At 38.7% G+C, this 19,596-nt stretch overlaps 1 long non-coding RNA gene across 1 annotated transcript; it reads left to right on the forward strand.

Moving 5' to 3' along the window:
* The first annotated feature begins 482 nt into the window (after nt 1-482).
* Nucleotides 483-17,726, forward strand: LOC139442962 (uncharacterized). Its single transcript, XR_011651709.1, has 7 exons — nt 483-615; nt 7,933-7,957; nt 9,962-10,015; nt 11,864-11,938; nt 13,194-13,302; nt 14,281-15,248; nt 15,294-17,726. It is a non-coding gene; the product is annotated as an uncharacterized lncRNA (long non-coding RNA).
* The last annotated feature ends 1,870 nt before the right edge of the window (nt 17,727-19,596 follow it).

The following is a 19,596-nucleotide window of genomic DNA, read 5'->3' on the forward strand; positions in this document are numbered from 1 at the left end:
CTTCCAGATGGTGTCTTCATGCCATTTGGCCCGGTGCAGGCTACAACCGACCCTCGCCGCTATCACTAAAACAGCTATATATATATACTGATTGTCGAGTGAAAACATATTTTAAGAACGTTAGGCCTACATAATGCTTCTTTAATGAGTTGTATACTTTTTAACAGTGTCATTAAACGCCATACCAACAGATCTATCAAGTGACTCTTGTACATTATCGGATAACAGAATTTCCCAAAATTTCCCAAATTTAGACCTTAAATACGTTTTGCCTTAATTCTTTCCAATTCTGACAAGCATGAGATGTTTCTTGTTTCACGGTGGGCAGAAAATGAAACGTATATACTGTGGCGATACAGGTAGTAGCTAGGATATATATATATCGATCGTCTCTGTTTACGCTTCTGGCCACAAACAAATGAACCCCTTTCTCGCGCGCACATTTGGCGCCACACTAAATTAGAGTTATCTCCCATGCTGATGCCCGGATGATTCAGTCGGGTGCGATTTGATTGAGAGAAAGTTTGCTGGCAACAAGCGGTGCAGACTGGGTGTGTGTTGAAAGAAAAGCTAAAAAATCAACATGGGCAAAGTGAAAGTGCACGTCGTTTACTGGTAATATTCTTGATTTACTTTTATTTCAGGGTCTTATGTAAGGAATTAGGGCCACCAGTCAATAACTTACAGCTTCGGCTTGCTCTGATATTTAAGTCACGCAGGCGCTTGTATGGCAGTGAAAAATACCTAAGTCATTACCGTACTTAACCTAATTTTGATGGATATGTGATGTTATTAAAATAGATCAACCATACGAACGCTAGTGTCGTGCCATGACTCATCAAGTTCATGTTCGCTTCGCACCTAATCGATGTGTCAGTGAGGTAGGCCCAGTTAATTAGGATTGTGATGTTCGACTAAACGTGACGCATCTCAGGTGTCTGTTCAGTCGTATGGGTTACTCAATATGTAGGGTAAGAGGTGGGTAGGCACTGGCGGATCGAGAGACATTAATGCTTAATCATTCCCTGTGAATCAATATCCATACAGGATGGCTCGCTATATATCACAGTTGTTAATTTATAATGGATCGTATTGGTGTACGCTTAAAAACTTATTCTTGTTCTTTGTTCAACTTTTATGACACATCAATTCAGGATTGATGTTTTTCTCATTTTCTTTACTGAGTTTTGTTTACCGTGAAGATCCGGGGTAACATAGGTCTTCAGCAACCCAGCGATCGACTAACGGGATCGGGTGGTCAGGCTCATTGACTTGGTTGAAGCATGTCATCGATCCCAATTGCGTGAATTGATGCTTATGATATCAATCACTGGATTACCTAGTCCAGACTCGATTATTTATAGACCGCCGTCATATAGTGATAGTGCTGGGTGCGGCGTAAAACAACAAACCAAAACCAAAACCGAGTTTGGTAAACAAAGAACCTGTCATTCAGCATGTTCACGGATCCTCATGGAAATCTTTGACTGTGAGACAAAATCTCCCCAGGTCCTAAAGCAATGAGATTTTTTGGCTTGTGATGAAATTTTGCTATTGCCTAAGTTTCAGAGATATTTCATCTTCACACAGTGGAAACTTTATTTGATTTTTGGTACTTGGGACTCGAATAATATTGCAATTAATGTTAGTATTGTTACTAGAATATATAGATATATCTTCGGATATCCTATTTTCAAACATTAATTATTCCATTGCGAATATTAACAAAAAAAATCATTAGTACATATATTTCTGCTCATTGTCTACTTCAGGAGAAATTACACAAATATTTATGTATTTCTGTTCATTGTCTACTTTATGGGGAATTATTTGCGAGGACAATTATAGATCATCTAGGAGGCTAGTTTAGCACCATCAGCACTATCAGCTGTTCATTACATTGGCATGCAGGAGACAACAATCTACAGTTATTCAATTTTGACATTGTGTGTTTAGATCGTAATTTAATATTTTCAAAGTGATGACATAGAATAGCGACTGTTGTAAATGGTATTACAGTTTGTTGGCCAAAAATGCATTCCAGTTTTTTCGTCAATTTTGCTGTCCTGTTTCCATGTGTAGTGTGTACCGTATCAGAGACCGGGTCTCTGACCATATCAAATGAAATCTCCTCGATATGAACTTTTCAATTATAGTCTGGAAGTTAATTTAAGTTACCGACGTTTACTACAATATCTGAAAAACTATTGGACCTACTCCAGTCAAAGTTGGTATGAGATTATTAAACAGTCACACATAACTGGATATTACATTTAAAGACAATCAGTGCATAAATAAAAAATCTGTCTGTTTGGCTATCACTATATTTCATCAACAACCAGACCTGTTCATCACGGGTGAAACGAGCATTCATTGTAACAGACATCTGCATAATGCTACCCCTGCGTCACAGGGCCATACGACACAGTTGAACCAATCAACTCAACTCGAAAGGTTGCACGGGAATCACGCATGCACGAATACGATGTTAGCATTAGATTTTATGATGTCTCAGCACAAGTATCTTTCCGCTGAAGCGAAAGGTTTCGTTGTTAAAATATTTGAATACTTTAAGGCTGAAAGTGAAAGACCTTCGCCCTTCTTTGACATTTCAAAGTACATGAAAAGAACAATTCATGCGTTACAGCTTCCAAAACCAACCGTAGTTAAGATTTTGAACTCTCATAAAAACACATGCTCCCCTGCACATCCCTTAGGGGGCATCTCAAAACAGGATAGGAAATTAAAGTTAGATTCCTTGATAAGAAAGTTGCCAGGGACGTGATTCGGTGGTTAACACAAGAATATGAATTTATTTCGACACAAAAACAAAGACAAATTATCCTGACTTAGATATTTCCAAATGGACTATTTGTAAACTCCTTTCCGAATTTGGATATCAGTACAAAAAGACGAAAGGGTCGAAACTAGCAATGTGTGAACGACCAGATATCATTCGTTTGCGTATCAATTATTTCCCCACTATTAAAAAGAAACGAGAAGAAGGCTATGAGCCTGTCTATTTGGACGAAACCTGGGTTAACGCCTGCCGCACAGCGGCTTACCAATGGTCTCACCAAGATACCAGAGAGCCACACCGCAAGATCCCCCTGGGAGCGCCTCATTGTCCTCCATGCAGGCTCCCACAGAGGTTTCCTCCCTGGGTTTGATCTAGTGTTCAGATCCAGATCTACAGATGGCAGAGACTACCATACCGAGATGAATAGTCAGGTTTTCACTGCCTATGTTGAGGAGCAGCTGGTGGTTATGGACAATGCTCCCTATCACAGTTGTCGAGATCCTATTATCCGTTGTCCAACCTCAAATTCCACCAAATGTGAGATATGCCAGTGGTTGGACAACAGCCGCATTGCGCGGCCCCCGAAAGCCAAAAAAAACTGAATACTACCAACTGGTTCTTCAGAAAAAAAACCGCCCTCTTATTTGATTGACAACATGTAGTAGGAACTCGGTCACTAAGTGCTTAGACTTCCTCCTTACCATTGCGACTTGAATCCCATCAAACTAATCTGGGGTGATTTGAAAAATATGGTCGCACGGCAAAAAAAGACCTTCTAGCTTGCCGACGTCAAGCTGATTGTCTTGAAGGGATGGGAGAAATTACAGATGTACGTTGGGCAAACTGTGTCCAACATGTTATCAAAGTTGAGGAAGAGTATTGGAAACAAGACTGTATTCGACCAGATACTGTCCAGTCTGTTGCTGTTCATTTAGGTGACCGAAATCTGACGAGGGCATTTCGTGGGACCAAGAATAGTGCAATACATATACCCCTGTTTCACTACGACATGTAAGAGCCCGAATTACCATGGATATGAATTCTTACCTATTTGTACACATTCTTATTCATTTCTTAAGAATCTTAAATATATCTCATTTGATTCCCAAACATTCTTGTAGTTCGTGGGATTCGTGAGAAAATATTTGTTTATCAAAGAATTTCTAGGAAACGTCTACGAACTTCAGGTTCGTGCTTTGTAGTACATGTCGTAATCGGATCTTGTCCAGTTTGTGCAATTCTTGGCGCAGTATTTGATTCTCTTTCACCCGAAACAGCCCCGAAAGTCTCGAATCATCTAAAAAAAACACACCAAAAAGCAATGATTTATCTGAATGAATAATTACATATAATATATTACACCTAATAACATGATGCATGAAATATGATAATGTGGCAAGGAATGATACATTCAAGTCAATAACACTGACCTGAAAAAGAATGCAAAACAAATCGGATAGATATTATCAAATAACTGCTTGAGATGCCCAGCGCTAACACCGTATTCGTGCGTGTGTGATTCCTGTGCAACCTTTTGATTTGAGTTGATTGGTTCAACTGTGTCGTATGGCCCTGTGACGCAGGGTTAGCATTATGCAGATGTCTGTTACAATAAATGCTTGTTCCACCCGTTCAAGTTGTCATTTGTTATTACTATAGGAACATTCAGTTCCAGTATTTCTGCATTATTTTTTTTTCATGCTTTGAAATGTCAAAAAGGATGTAACTTCTCACAAATTTTAATATTTTAAATATTTGTTTCCCTTTTAGGGCACTGTTTCTCCTCAAATGATACAGGAGTCAGCTTTCCCTGGTTGATATGTAGAAAAAGTGTGTTTCTATTATACATGTAAATCCAGTTAAAGAACTTGTGATTTTTTTATTTATTACAAAAGAACAAGAATTCAATAAATTTACTAAGAATGACCCAAATAGCCCTTTTAGATCTGGTGTCATTGAAGACATTCATTATTTATTCATTGTTGTCATGGAGAGTATTTGTGTATGGGCAACAGATGAGACAGCATCAGAGCTGTGATGTTGTTGCTCATAGATTGCGAGAGAAAATCAATGCAGACTTTGTTTAGGCTTGTCAAAAGAAGTCACGCATCAGAAATACAGAAATATGCAGTACAATAAAATCCAAGCGTATGAAGTACGCAACGAACATTACAGATGCGCTACAAAAATAAAACTTGTGCGTATCATCAAAATATTGTGAAGTAACACTGCATATTAGATTAGCAAATCACCAACTTGTTTTGAAATTATAAACGTGCATTCCGTCAACCTTGCCAAACTCCACGATGACAGTTACATCATGATCGTTTGCCATCACACTTTCTTGTGGAAGTATCTTGGTATTTTTGAGTCCTATAAAGCTCTCGAACCCACACGACACCAGTTTGCAGGGACTAGATGAATAGTGTTTTTACATATTTAACTTAAATACCCACATGTGTAAAAACTAGTGGGGAACACTAACAGAAATTTGAATACCCAGATGGAATTACTGATACCCAATGATTTTAAAATGCATGGGTAAAATACCCACAACACCAAAAGCTTATCTGGGGCTCTGTATCACATTCAAAACATGCAGCTATTTTTATGAAATCTTAACACAAACAGGCCAGCCGATCTGTTTGAAAAAGTATTGTGAACAAACATTTCAGTCCAATTGGATGGACTTCCAATTTATTATATTCCATGAATGCAGGCACTCCTATAATCGCCACACCTAGAAATGTAAATACTACACCTGCATGTGGAAATCACCATGGAGTCCTCGTTCAAGTAGCCCAAGTTGGTGTCATTTTTGTGTGAATGTCAATTCATGCTTAGTATTGCTTGCACCAGTGACCTAACGAGTCTAAATCTGGGGGTATATCCCTGGGTGTTATGTATATGTGCCCACTTTTATACAATGATCTATTCAGTCGGATTAAATCATTCATAAGTAATCCATACCTGCATAAAGTACCAGCAGTCAAAAGTATCTGTGATCATATAAGTCATGGTAATTGGCTTGAATGAGTCATGTAATGTGATATGCTCCACAATATATTGCATGCATTCTTTCAACTGTAATTTGTTAAGAACCTGAATGAAAAGACTTCCCCCAGGCATTTTTGACCCCTTCATATGTTGTTTGATGTTGCTATGGTCACAACGCATGTGTAATAGACAGAATAGGTGTATATGAAGGAACCTTGTCGCAAATAGCCTTGCTTTTTTTATCACAAGACACATTTGCTAATTTCTTAATTTCAATTCAACTTGTCACTTTCATAAAACAGTCACCAAGATGAACGTATGCATGATTTTGAAAATAACGGAAATACCAGTATTCTCCAAACGTATTGTGATATGTATTTATTAGTATTTCATATCATGGTATTCAAGTGATACACCTCTAGAACATACAGAGTTATTAATAACACCATAATTTTCATGTGAAGAAACGAATAACAATAATATTAGTTGGCACACAATCTCATTAAAATCAGGTCATTTACTTGCATACCCTACGTCTCTCTGTGATTGGTATTCTGAGGAAACGTTCTGATTTAAATGAAATTGTGTCAGCACTCAACAAACCAGTTGCTAAGTTAGTCTTGAGTCTTGAAGTTGTTTTTATGTGTAGTAGGTATGAGATTAAATCACACTCCAAATTTTCTCTTCACATGAAATTTACATCTGTAAAGTGAATAAAAAAACTTACTATTTTTTACCATTACGGTTGTATAAAGTAAAGAAATGCAAGGCATTTGAAGATAGGGTTAGAATTGGTCTTCAACAGCCCATGCTTGTCAAAAGAGGTGAATAATGGGATCGAGTGGTCAGATTTGCTGACTTGGTTGATGCATGATATCATCTCCAATTGTGAAGATCGATGCTCATGATGTCGATCAGTGGATTGTCTGAAGATTTGATTTTTCACGGACCGACGTCATATAGCTGGAATATTGCTGAGTGTGGCAACAACAAATTTACAATTGTATGACCTTATTGAACTTTCACTGTTTTTGAGGTCCGATTCTACAATTAGGGGGCACGGGTGGCCCAGTTGTCTAAGGCGCCACGATTCGCTGTGCAGAAGTTGCGTCCCTTGGGCACGCCGGAAACCTATGATTGTGGGTTGGAATCCTGTTTGTATCTTTCTAGGTTTGTCAACACCAAACCCGTGCTCGTGGGTTTTTCCGAAGTGTCTGAGACCTGCATCACTTCGGGTTTCCTCTCACATTAAGCTGACATGACGTGATATAACTGGAATACTGTTAAAAGGGGCATTAAACTCACTCACTCTACAATTAGGGCTGGGCGGAAGGGAAGATATAGTTCAGGGACGGGGACAAGAGCAGACAGCCCTACTCAGCAACTGCATTCAAGGGACAAAATTCATCATCACCTTGACAAATTTGCACTCAAAAGATAAAATCTAGACTTACTTACCAGATCTTTATTCCACTTATCCTTTCACATTTTATACATGCTATTTATTAGGGCTCGGACGATACTCCAACTGTGAGATCTGATATGTGTCATGAAACCTTGCTTCATGATCCGATACGTATCACGATAGTTGCATTTGCTCTTATCTGTGAGGGTCGGTTTGGTAGCCTAGTGGTTAAAGCGTTCAAAGAACGCCAAAGACCCAGGATGGTGATGGCGAAATACCTGGCTAACTAGTGATTTACAGTTGGCAGTGTCAAGTATGGTGCAATGGATGAAAGTAATTGCGTTTTCACTACTCATTTTCACTAGTAATTACTGTTTGGTGTAACATTTATCAAAAAATACATTTTTGTTAAGAATTGATGCTTTATACTTAGTGTGCGATTGTGACTGACTGATACTTGTATCAAGAAGTGAAGAATTGAGATCCACCGATGCATCGGTGTATTGTCCTACTACAAACTATTTATAGCCCCATCTGTTTATTTTCTTTAGAAGACTTAGTATTGTATAATACAAAGTACTCTATAAAAGTTTACCTAAATGAAGAAAATTGTTAGTGTATGAAGAAAATTGTTAGTGTTATATCTTATTTTCATTCCTGTACCAATGCTACAAAATTGTGTTCTTGTGTGTTAACTGTTGAATATTACTTGAATTTTTATCTTTTGCAGTGGCGGATGAGGTTACGCCCCCAAGGTGAGGAGCACAGATTTATTATGTTGTGAGGGAGTGAGTGTGTGACTGAAAATGTAGACCCCTGAAGATCCCGAGGTAGAATAGGTCTTCAGCAACCCATGCTTGCCGTAAAAGGCGACTATGCTTTTTAGTAAAAGGTGACTAAGGGGGTCGGGTGGTCAGGCTCGCTGACTTGGTTGATACATGTCATCGATCCCAATTGCATGGATCGATGCTCATGATATAAATCACTGGATTGTCTGGTCCAGACTAGATTATTTACAGACCGCCTTCATATCGCTGGAATTTTGCTGAGTGCGGCGTTAAACAACAAACCAACCAACCAGCTTAAAATGTAAAGTTGCATCAGCAATATCTCAGCCATATAGCAACATGAGCATATTAATATTATACATTCCTAAGAACTAATACAGTGAATTAGTAGGGTAAATATCACAGATGGAATAAGAAACAAGTCGTACAGGCAGAGGTAAAAGATATCGAGACAACCACATGAACAAACAAAAAATGGTATTTCAACACATGATTTACAATACCATGCAATACAGACCAATTATTTTTAATATTTCAAAATCAAATGTCCTCTGACATGGGTAGACAGATCTTTTAGCATAGACTTGCTGCCTTATAATATAAATCCTGTGTTGTAGGTGGACAAAAAAGTTTGTAGTGTTGCTGTTATGGCATGGATAATTGTAGTCAGAGTGTGTTATTTCATGGTGGTGGCATGGGTGGCCCATGGTGATTCTGGGTTAGAATAATGATTGGTCACGATTATGCTTCTAGGTTTGTAAGCACCATACCCATGCTCGTAGGTTTCTCCAAAGTGGTAAATGTCTGAGACCTGCATCACTTGGGGCTTTCCTACCACATTTAGCTGACACGCTGTGATATTACTGGAATGCAGTTTCAAGGCAGCATTAAACACAACTTATTCATGCACTCATTACTTCTTACCTCTTGGTGATTGTTTAGATTCTGGATCTGGTACCTCATGCACACAATATGGCTACTGCTAGATATTTGCTTGTGTTTTACCACTCAAAACAAGATTGTTGTTGTTGCAATGGAACATGTTTCTCACTCAGAAACTAATGACCAGTTCAGAGATTATTACTTTTCTGTTTAATTACTAGTCAGATGCTCACAGGGCTGTCGGGTAGCCTAGTGGTTAAAGTGTTTGCTCTTCACACCGAAGACCCGGGTTCAATTCCCGACATGGGTACAATGTGTGAAGCCCATTTCTGGTGTCCCCCGCAGTGATATTGCTGGAATATTGCTAAAAGCGGCGTAAAACCATACTCACTCACTCACTTGGATACTGACACAATTATCAGGACGGTTGGCTCAGTCGCCTAAGGCGCCACAGTTCGCTGTTCAGAGTCGCGTCCCTTAGGCACGCCAGGAACCTACGATTGTGGGTTCGAATCTCAATTCGCCCAGCATAAATTTGTAGGTTTGTCAGCACCATACCGTGCACATGAGTTTAACCATGTGGTAAAAGTCAAAGACCTGCATAACCTCAGGCTTTCCTCCCACATGAAGCTGACAGGTCGTGAAGTAACTGGAATACTCTTAAAAACGGTGTTTAACCCAACTCACTCACTATCAGCACTTGTATGCTAGATAGACATGATTTCATTTTGAATCTCTAAGGGATAAACTGTTTTACTCAGTCAGTCATTAAGGGTTAAAATAAGATAAAAAGTAAGCTGATACCATAGATTCGACACCGAAGAAATTTGCAGAAAATGTTTCAAAATGACTTGCAAAAAGTAAGAAGTAGGATTGTTTTTGTGTGATTGTATACATAGAAAGTCACCCCCTTCAAGTGTTATATATAAATTTAAGCTTACACTAATGCCTTTTCATCATTAAATTGTAATCTTTTTTTTTTTTTATAAAACAACTTATATTAATCTTGTTACAGATGAAGGAGTTAAGATTTTGCCATATGTAAATCCTCCCCATGCTGAGTGTGCAGTGTGTTCTGTTTCCTTGCAGTTCCGAAAGCTGGAGACAGAATTGACGGACGAATTTGGGGGCGATATTGAAGTGGTGAGTTTGAAATTTTTTATGGTCATGATGATTAGGCTGTTTCATTACTAGAAAAATTACTGTAAATCTGGAAATTAATGTATCTCCAAATTAATACGAGTGTTGAGCCCTGGCCAAAAATGTGACTCAAAATCAATGCGACTCCCCCCACCCCATCCCCAGAGGGAGGACACATATCCTTACCTTAATCCAATCAAACAGCAAATTGCACTGCTTATTAGCTCTCTGTAGAGCACAGTTTATTTGTTTACTCTGCTGACTGGCATTAAGGAAGTTCAAAGGCAATCAAATAATTGAACCAAAAACAGTTCACTGATTGGTATGCAGAGAAGGTGTCAACAAGTTTGACACGAGTGGGTAGAACTCTTGACCTCAGCAGTGATAACTCACCAGTTGCCCATTGTGTAATTCCTATTCTTTGAATGACACTGTTTTTATACTTCTTATAACTGCTGCTTAATAAACTCTGTTTTATGTTTATATTCAAGTCTGTATTTCCACCATCGAAAGTCTGCAGTGAGGCTGTCTTATTGTTGATTGTCATTTGGAGACATAAATGCAAAGTTATTTAATGCGAGCAAAGACCCGTCGCATTTTTCACATTTAATTTTTCGCACTCACATTATTTCAAGATTTACAGTATACGTTCAGTCTTAATTCAGAATACCATTCCCAGGAAACCTCTCTGACTAACATTTTTCAAGGTTTATAAGTCATTGTGGTCGCAGGGTACCCATTTAGCTGTGTCTATTGACAATCCCAAAATAGAGATGCTTTGTCATGGTTTCAACTAATTATACCCACTCTCCCGTTGTCATTTGTATGTGTAACAGGGGTACTGTCTTGCACACACAGTACATCCTCTTCTCCACTGAAGTGCATGTCATTTTTCTATAAAGCAAGGTTGGAGATAGACATTGGACATTCTGTATTATAATCATACTGCTTTCCTTTCAGCATGTGTTTTCACAAACTAACAAAACATGTCATGGGAGTGGTATTGCAATGCATTCTTCTGCAGATATTTTAAAGTCTTAGTCATGAAATGGTATACTTTGGTCATGTGAATTCTTATACAAGACAAGCTATGATAATGTTATGAAAACAATAGGTCACAGAGACCTAAATTCTAAACATGCTAAAAATGGATGTGCGAAGCCCATTTCTGGTGTCCCCAGTCGTGATATTGCTTTGTGAATGTATATAGTGAATATAAGTTTCTTGGGAATGTTGCTGAAGTCATGGTCATGGGACTTTCTGCTTTTGACTGTTTGTGTGGCTAGATATGTGTTTTCCTAAACAGGACACCAAGTAGTTAGACCTAGGTAGTTCATACATATGCCTAGCTTTTGAAAATACAGCAGGCATTTCATTTATTTTATATCCTTCATACCAGCCAGTATTAATCTTTTACGTGATTATCTGATTAATATATTTTAGCAGTTAGCTGTAAAAAAATCCTATCCTGCATTATCCGTTTTATTAAAGTTTATTATTGCTGTGATATAGATAGCACAACCACCTGTGGCTAAAGTGATGATATAGATCCTGCTGGGTTATCGTGCAGGAAGCCGAGGCACTGAAAGTCCCCATGATCCCCAGCAATTGGCCTAGCTGTGGTTACTGGTGTTTTATGTTGTACAAATAATATTGTTATGCCCAAATATGTTTGATAAATTTGTTTTAAATATATCTTTGTATATATATGACAATAAGTATTTGTGTATGTATCAACTTCTCATCACTATATGGCTGAAATAATGCCAATGCGACGCTAAATTTTAACTCACTCACTGTGGAGACCATAACCTACCATTGCAAGGGTTTTGCTTATTTCTGATTTTACAGACTTCAGAGGCCACTCCAAACACCAGTGGCAAGTTTGAAGTCACGGTGAATGGCAAGCTTGTGCATTCAAAAGCAGTAAGTATCAGTCATCCAAGTTTCATCCAATAACTAGCCCAGAATACAATGATCATGGATCAGTTTCCAAGATATGATATGGCTTTTTTTATTTTTAGGATTACAGATTTTTCAGCCCAAAGTCCAGGGTTGGATGAGGGAAAAAAATGCATTGATGCATTTTTTTTTAATGCAGAATGCCTCTGGCATACTTTATGAAAAAGCCCCTTATAACAATACAAATTCAACCACTTACAACACGGAGTCAATTGTCAAGGGAGGCTATTCATGTTCGGCTTCAAGATCAACAAAAATCGATTATGTATCTCTTTACTATTTTACAACGGTAAATTCATATTTTTTTTATTAAAAGGTGATGATTACTGACTACGCGGCTATCGGCGGGGGTGGGAAAAAAATGAAAATCTGATATAGATTTTTTAAACAATTTCTCAAAAATTAGAGTCGGCCGGTCCGTAATTCGAAAAATATAAAACGCCTGGCCTTATGAATCTTGGTTTGTCAGCACCACAGAGTGGTAAGCATCGAGGACTTGCATCACTTTGGACTTTCCTTCCACATCATGCTGACACACAGATATAACAGAAGCACTGTTCAAAGCGTTAAACCAACTCACTAGCTTAACAGAATGTAGATAATTGAAGTATTTGACATGGAAAGAAGTTGGGTTAAGATGACCATGTCGGCCCTGTAAGGTACATGTGGACCAAGAAGAAGCTATAGAAGATAGTGGTCAAATGTAACAAATGTTATATTTGGGATAACACTTTATTAGTAAAGTACAGGACTGCCAGTTGTCGGACTTACATTGTTGTGGAAGCCTCGGTGGCTGAGTGGGTTAGATCACTGGCTTTGTGTGCTGGCAGTTAGGTGCCTCACTCTGGCAAGTGTGGGTTCGAATCCCGGACAGGGCTCAACCCCCAAAAAGTACGAGAATCTGTACTTAACAAAGTATTATCCCAAATATGACAATTGTTACTATAGAAGATAGTTTGACATGAATGAGGAACAATTATTCAAGCTGAATCCGAGCTTTGGTTCCATTGGAACAATGTGTGAGAGTTCTTGTTGGTATTCCAGACAATATTGGTACAAAGCTCATTTTCTTCCTCAGTCACTCAAAGATTGTTTCATATTTCATATTTCATGGCCATTTATCAGTTATATAATTTCCTGCACAATTTATGGTCACAATTTTTTTTTTTTTTAAAGCATGATCTTTCCAGTTACAGAAAGGTATGATGGTATGTTTCAGAATGGTGATCAATTCGTTAACAATAAAGACAAGTTAACAAAGATCATTAATGCCATCAATGCAGCTCTCTAGAAGCTGTTTTTGAAGTTGACAGGGGGCCAGTGAGAAGGTAAATGATATTTTCACCGATATAATGATGGCATGCATGTGTGGCTGTTGTTCTAGTCTTAACTAGTGCCAGTTTTATAGTTCTAGCCCAAAGAGATATCATGCTGCAGTTTAACAAGGATACCCCACTCGAATTCATACACCTCGCTATGTAAGTGCAATAATCTTGATCAGATCCGTGATGATCCGGGGTAGAATAGGTCTTCAGCAACCCATGCTTGCCGTAAGAGGCGATATGCTTGTCATAAGAGGCGACTAACGGGATCAGGTGGTCAGGCTTGCTGACTTGGTTGATTCATCATTTCATGTCATCGTACCCTAATTGCGTGGATTGATGCTCATCATATTAATCACTGGATTGCCTGGTCCAGACTTGATTATTTATAGACAGCTGTCATATAGCTGGAATATTGCTGAGTGCGGCGTTAAACAACAAAGAAACAAACAAAACAAAATAATCTTGATCACAATGTTAAACCCCATTTCACCTCATGTCACCTCACTACTGTGTGTACAGACTGACCCCTTAGATATTGTTGCATCTCGTCTTAGGTACAAATCATACAAATATTTTTACGACCTGAATACAGTCTTTTCTTACACATCAATCACTTCCCTTAAAGTGTGTATATTTAAAGTCATCCTAAATGGCAGCACCCAGTTTGTGAAGTCTGTTCTTTGTGATCACTGCACTACTGCTAAGAACGGACATTTGGTTACAGTGAGTGGTCAACATTCCCTGACCACATGTCATTGCTCATGCTATCAACCACTGGTTGGCATGGTCCAGACGAGATTATTTACAGGCCATCTCGATATGGCTGCAATAATGGCGATTGCAATGTGAAAGAACATCCTACTGTTAAAGAGTCAAATAATCAATAAGGCCAACATTCTAAAATGGGAATATACAAAACCTTTCATCCGTCAATATCTATCATTGTGACCTACTGTAAGAGTTCTCTCCCTTCCTCTGCAGTTGGCTGATCTTGGATGGTTTCACTTCAAGCGTCATGAGAATGAAGATGCCAGATAAAACTTGGTCTGGTGTTGGATGATACAGTGATGGCTCGACCTGATGCTATTCTACATCTCTAATTTCTCCTGGATCTTCTTGACGGTGTAGCCCAGCGTGACTCGTAAAGTTTGCAGACCTTGGCTTTGAGTCTGCTTAGGTCATTCTGAGCAAATCTTAGAACATATATACCTTTCTGTTTGAATGCTTTAGATAATATGGTGTAATGGATCACCTCTATCTCCTGTTCCCTGCCTGAAAGTACCTATAACAGTTTGTTTGAAAAAGTGTTGTTTTTGGTCATTCTGTTTGTGTGTGTGGATTATCAGATTCAAAGTTATTTTCATCTCATATCCAAAGTCTTTATGTCCATTGTGTTACATGCTTTTTGACAATTGTCATTTTTTTATGCAAACATATCTGTATGGATTACAGGGTGAGAAATAACACTTGTCTATATTTCCGAATACTCACAACTATTTTGATTTAACTGCTGGTGTGTGTCTCAGGATGTGCATGGAGTTATTTCTCTATCTACACTTACAGTTGCAGAAGTTTAATATAACAATTCATTTGCTATGTGAATTAGAGTACAACAAGATCTAACTTATTGAGAATTGTTAGAAAATTTGTTTTTGTTAGATAATTTGAGATAAATTGAATTTATGTGATGAAATTGACTGAGATCTTCAAGTACAACATCTGTGATATAGAGAGAACTAACATCTCAGGCACACATAATAAAGAGTACTTATATCCCTTACAGTTTGTTTTGTATTGTATAACACAGGGTTAAACATCTTGTCAGAACGTGTATTGTGTGGTCAAGCACAGTGATCTCTTGTCGTAAGGAAGGTGTATTGGGAGGTCAGTCACGCTGATCTCTAGTCACACGGACACAGGGATCTCTAGTCACATGGAAGGTGTATTAGGTCAGTCACACTGATCTCCAGATCAGCCGTTGGAAGGTGTTTTAGGTCAGTCACACTGATCTCCAGATCAGCTGTTCCTCAAAGCAACCTTAGCGCTGCGATTATCGTAAGCCTATGTTTAAGTATGGGACTGACGATCACCTTAGTGAAAAGTTTCTTTTGGGAATGGGGCCCTGGAGGTTATTGGGGTTTGTGACATGTACCATCGATGGGGCAGGGTACGCTTGTAAACCCTTTCGGGAACACCCGGTATCGTCACTAAGAAGGCTATGGTCTTTTCTGGGACAGCAAAGGCATAATGCATAATTTGGATGTTACATTTCTTGGGGTGTGGGGGAGATGGTAACATTCTACATTAAAAGGAGCGGGGGTAAGCATAATCATACAGTAAATAAGACCAATCCCACCACCCACATATAACAAATGACCAGTCCTTTAAAACCATGAAGCTATATTTTTCATTTCGCGTTTTGTTTTGTTTGGCCCAACAAATAGACGACTTTACCTGTAGACATTTACATCTCATTATGCACTTCTTAACACAAATGCAATTGGTTCCACGGTCTCCAAAAACCTACTCATTACCCCTCTTCTAGTGAGTCGTCCTCTCAAGCCCGGCCACACATTACCAAGGCAAGGAGGCAGATTTTACTACGCTTCATGTGGCTTTGGACAGGTTTGGATTGTCACTTGATTGTCTGGTCCAATTTTGGGCAGTGCGTCAGGCAACAAACACTTTCGTTTCTGTGCAATCAATATGTCTCTTTGTACGGATGTTTATGGAGCTTTGGAATCCCGTACAAAAGGGAATGGGCATGTATTCAGGTTTGAGAGTCAGATCGTCTTCCCGAGGCAAGGGAGTTAACTGACTATTTAAGTCCAGTGGAAACTGGACTTTTACAGTCGGTTTACTCCCTCGAAAGATGGAGTCAGATTTTACTCAAGAGCGAGGGGAATCCTATGCTTATTAAAAGATCAGCGAGATGGGGATGGTGAATGAAGTCACTTCACACTTCGTTCTTCATTGTTCTTATGGATTTATCGCGTAGCTATCTCATCCAACACAATATAAGATAGCTACGCTATAAATCGCAGAGAACAATGAAGAACGAAGCGCGGTTTATTTAGCAAATAAACATACTGTGTTTTGAAATGTTATGTAGTCCCGCTGTAGAGTAGATACCTCTTATTTTGATTTGGAACAGAGCACTTTAGCGCGAGGTTTCAAATATATAAATAAGAGGTATCTCAACTTGTTCTCTCCAACACAGATTGATCTCCCCTGTCCTCTAAAAACAACGCCAATCATTGTCAGTTCATGTACATATACTGTTAACATCTAGACTGTCATACAGACCCTGATACAAATATATCCAATACAGCCCAGGCAAGTCTATAATGTTTCGCAATCTGAAAATGAAGACAGTCTCTGGGCTCCTTTTTATATTTTTTAAATATAATATTTAACAACTGTTTGTTTTCTGTAAGATATGTTGATTTCAGAGACTAGATGTTAGTCTATGTTAACACCTTTACACAACGAGAGGGATTAGGTTATTGTTTTATGCCGCATTGATCTAGTCTGTTGCAGTTATTGCCGATGAAGGCAGGATTCAAGTTATAAGCAAGTTACAAAAAGGTCTGTCCTCTTTTACGAACAAGTTAATAATATACCAGCGAAAAAAAGTCACTGTGCTTTATATTAACTGGTGTAAATGTCCTGTTATTGAAAATAACATATTTGGTCATTCGTCTGTTCAGTGTTGTATCATAACAAATTCACTGACAAAACCTATACATGGTAACAGGAGAAAGGCGAGGCAGCGGCGGCGTATTGAAGACATCAGATGACTGAAAACAGCCAAGGGGATGTTGTTTCAAACGTCAACCAAACTGATGGGTCTGGAGAAACAGACGCTCATGGAAATAAAAAATGTTATGCCGCCTAAAAAACTGTTACAACACATGCAACATGTGGGCTGGCGTATCCTGACGCAACGTAACGTTACGTCCCTACACTTGCACACAGGGGAGAACGTGATCTCGAGCTGTGTCTTCCGGGTAGCGTACGCCATTCAAATTGCCATTAACAATAAGGGCTTGTGTTCACCCCATACAATTCAACCCCTCAACTGACGAAGAAGAGCGTCACTCTTGTTCGCTGCAGACCCACGGCGCATAGACGTTGATTTTCAGCAAGCCGTGGCATTGCGTACGCGTTATTTACAGTTAAACAAAAGTGTTTTTATGAGCACTTGATAATTAAAGAATCATTACGTATTGTTCACATGAACAAAACACGTGTATGAGTATCACGCTCTCATCAAACAGAACAAAACACGTGTATGAGTATCACGCTCTCATCAAACACGCAAACGTCCAGATTGTGCGCCGTGCATGAACATGCACGCCCAAACCGTGAATCGCGATCTTAAAGTCGTGATGTCTTTATGAATATGTATTGAAAAATACATATATTTCAGAATAAATTTATTTTTAACGACGCAGAGTTATGTTTGTTCCTTTGGTATATATAAAATGACGTGTAGGTCCACTTAATACGAATATCCACTTGTCTGATGTCAACTTATCAGGGGTCAATTAATGAAAATTTCAGAAGGAAAATAAATATCAGATGACCAGCAAGTACATAGGGACACGTCATTAAGAACCCATTAATACCATTTAATGCGTTTGCACAAGAGCCCACAATACAGACACGTTGTACTAAATGTCCCATAAAACACCGCTAAGATGAACATGACAATTCCGATCAATATAATAAAACTTATTATCTGTTAAAGTAAAGACTTTGAGTCTTGTGATAACAATGGCTGCTCTTATTCTACGACGTCTATACACATATATTAAGTCAGACGAAGATAACATGTGCCACGGAAAGGAAGTATTCATTGGTGTTTAGTTGTTGTGTTTCAGGTGTCATTTCACAGACCTCATTTTGGAATACATGTAGGTATTTAATTCATAAATGTACACGACCCGTGAAGATCCGGAGTAGAATACGTCTTCAGCAACCCATGCGTGCCAGAAAAGGTGACTATGCTTGTCGTAAGAGGCGACTAACGGGATCGGGTGGTCAGGCTCGCTGACTTGTTTGATGCATGTCATCGTATCCCAATTGCGTGGATCGATGTTCATGATGTCAATCACTGGATTGTCTGGTCCAGACTCGATTATTTATAGACCGCCGTCATATAGCCTGAATTTTGCTGAGTCCGGCGTTGAACAGCAAACAAAAAAACGTACTCATTTTCACAAACATGCTTGTCTTCTTACTTTCGTACAATATAATGATTCACAGGAACCGCCTGTATTAAGTTACATGAAAAGGACAATGTCATGCATCTAGAATCCTTAGTCTACTATATTTTCCTTTAATAAAAATTAATATGATAATAAAATATGTCTGTTAAGACAAACGTTTTCGGTAATAACTATATTTTGCATAATTCATTAAACTACTTCGGACAAACACTTCCGTGCCATAAGCTTTGTAACTATTTGTTCTGAATAAATATTTATATTTTAAAGAATGCCATTTTGCAACTCACGTTACAAACACACGATTATCTAGGGCACCCACAGAGAAACATGAAAATATAAAAGAACACAAGAAAAAAAGACAATACACAGATGACAGACCTTTTTGCAACAGTAACTGCATAACACTTTTAACAATAACCAAACCAGGAAATGGTCTGATTTGTCTGCAGAACGCAAGAATAGAAACGACAAAAACAAATTAGTAAGGCGTGGTTAAACAAGACAACGCGACCCAGGTGTGACATCAGCACGTTTACCTGCAGAGCAAGCCTACGGCGACGGGAGGAAAGTGTTTTTGTAACAGATGCTCGTTAGCCTTGCCATCATCATGCTGAACAGAAAGTTGGTGTTCGGGCCTCTTGTGCTTGGGTTCCTTGTTAGCTGCTTCACCGTCGTCTGGATAACAGGTAACCCTATGTAATCATACTGATAATTCCTTGCATACAGATTTTGTATTAACACCTCCTTCCTGATCCTCCTTCCTGAACACTCAAAGGCTAAGTAAAGCTTTCAAAATGTTTTATGGCAATAAATGAATGAATGAATGAATGAATGACATGTATACATGCGGAGAACATTTCCAAATTGGATGCATCAGTGACAAAAATGATGTCCGATGTACTTCCTTATTTTGTATTGTTCCTTATGTTTCCGTGTATTTTCAGGTGAACAATTGACTTGTCTTTGCATGTGTTTGTGACTGTGCAACTGATGGGTCAGGATACGCTCACCTTTTCGTGAACCCTTGGTGTCATCACTATTTGATAGTGATTCATAAACACAT

Source organism: Haliotis cracherodii, unplaced genomic scaffold (genome assembly GCF_022045235.1).
Source record: "Haliotis cracherodii isolate W230 unplaced genomic scaffold, xgHalCrac1.p SCAF_5, whole genome shotgun sequence".
Taxonomy (NCBI): domain Eukaryota; kingdom Metazoa; phylum Mollusca; class Gastropoda; order Lepetellida; family Haliotidae; genus Haliotis; species Haliotis cracherodii.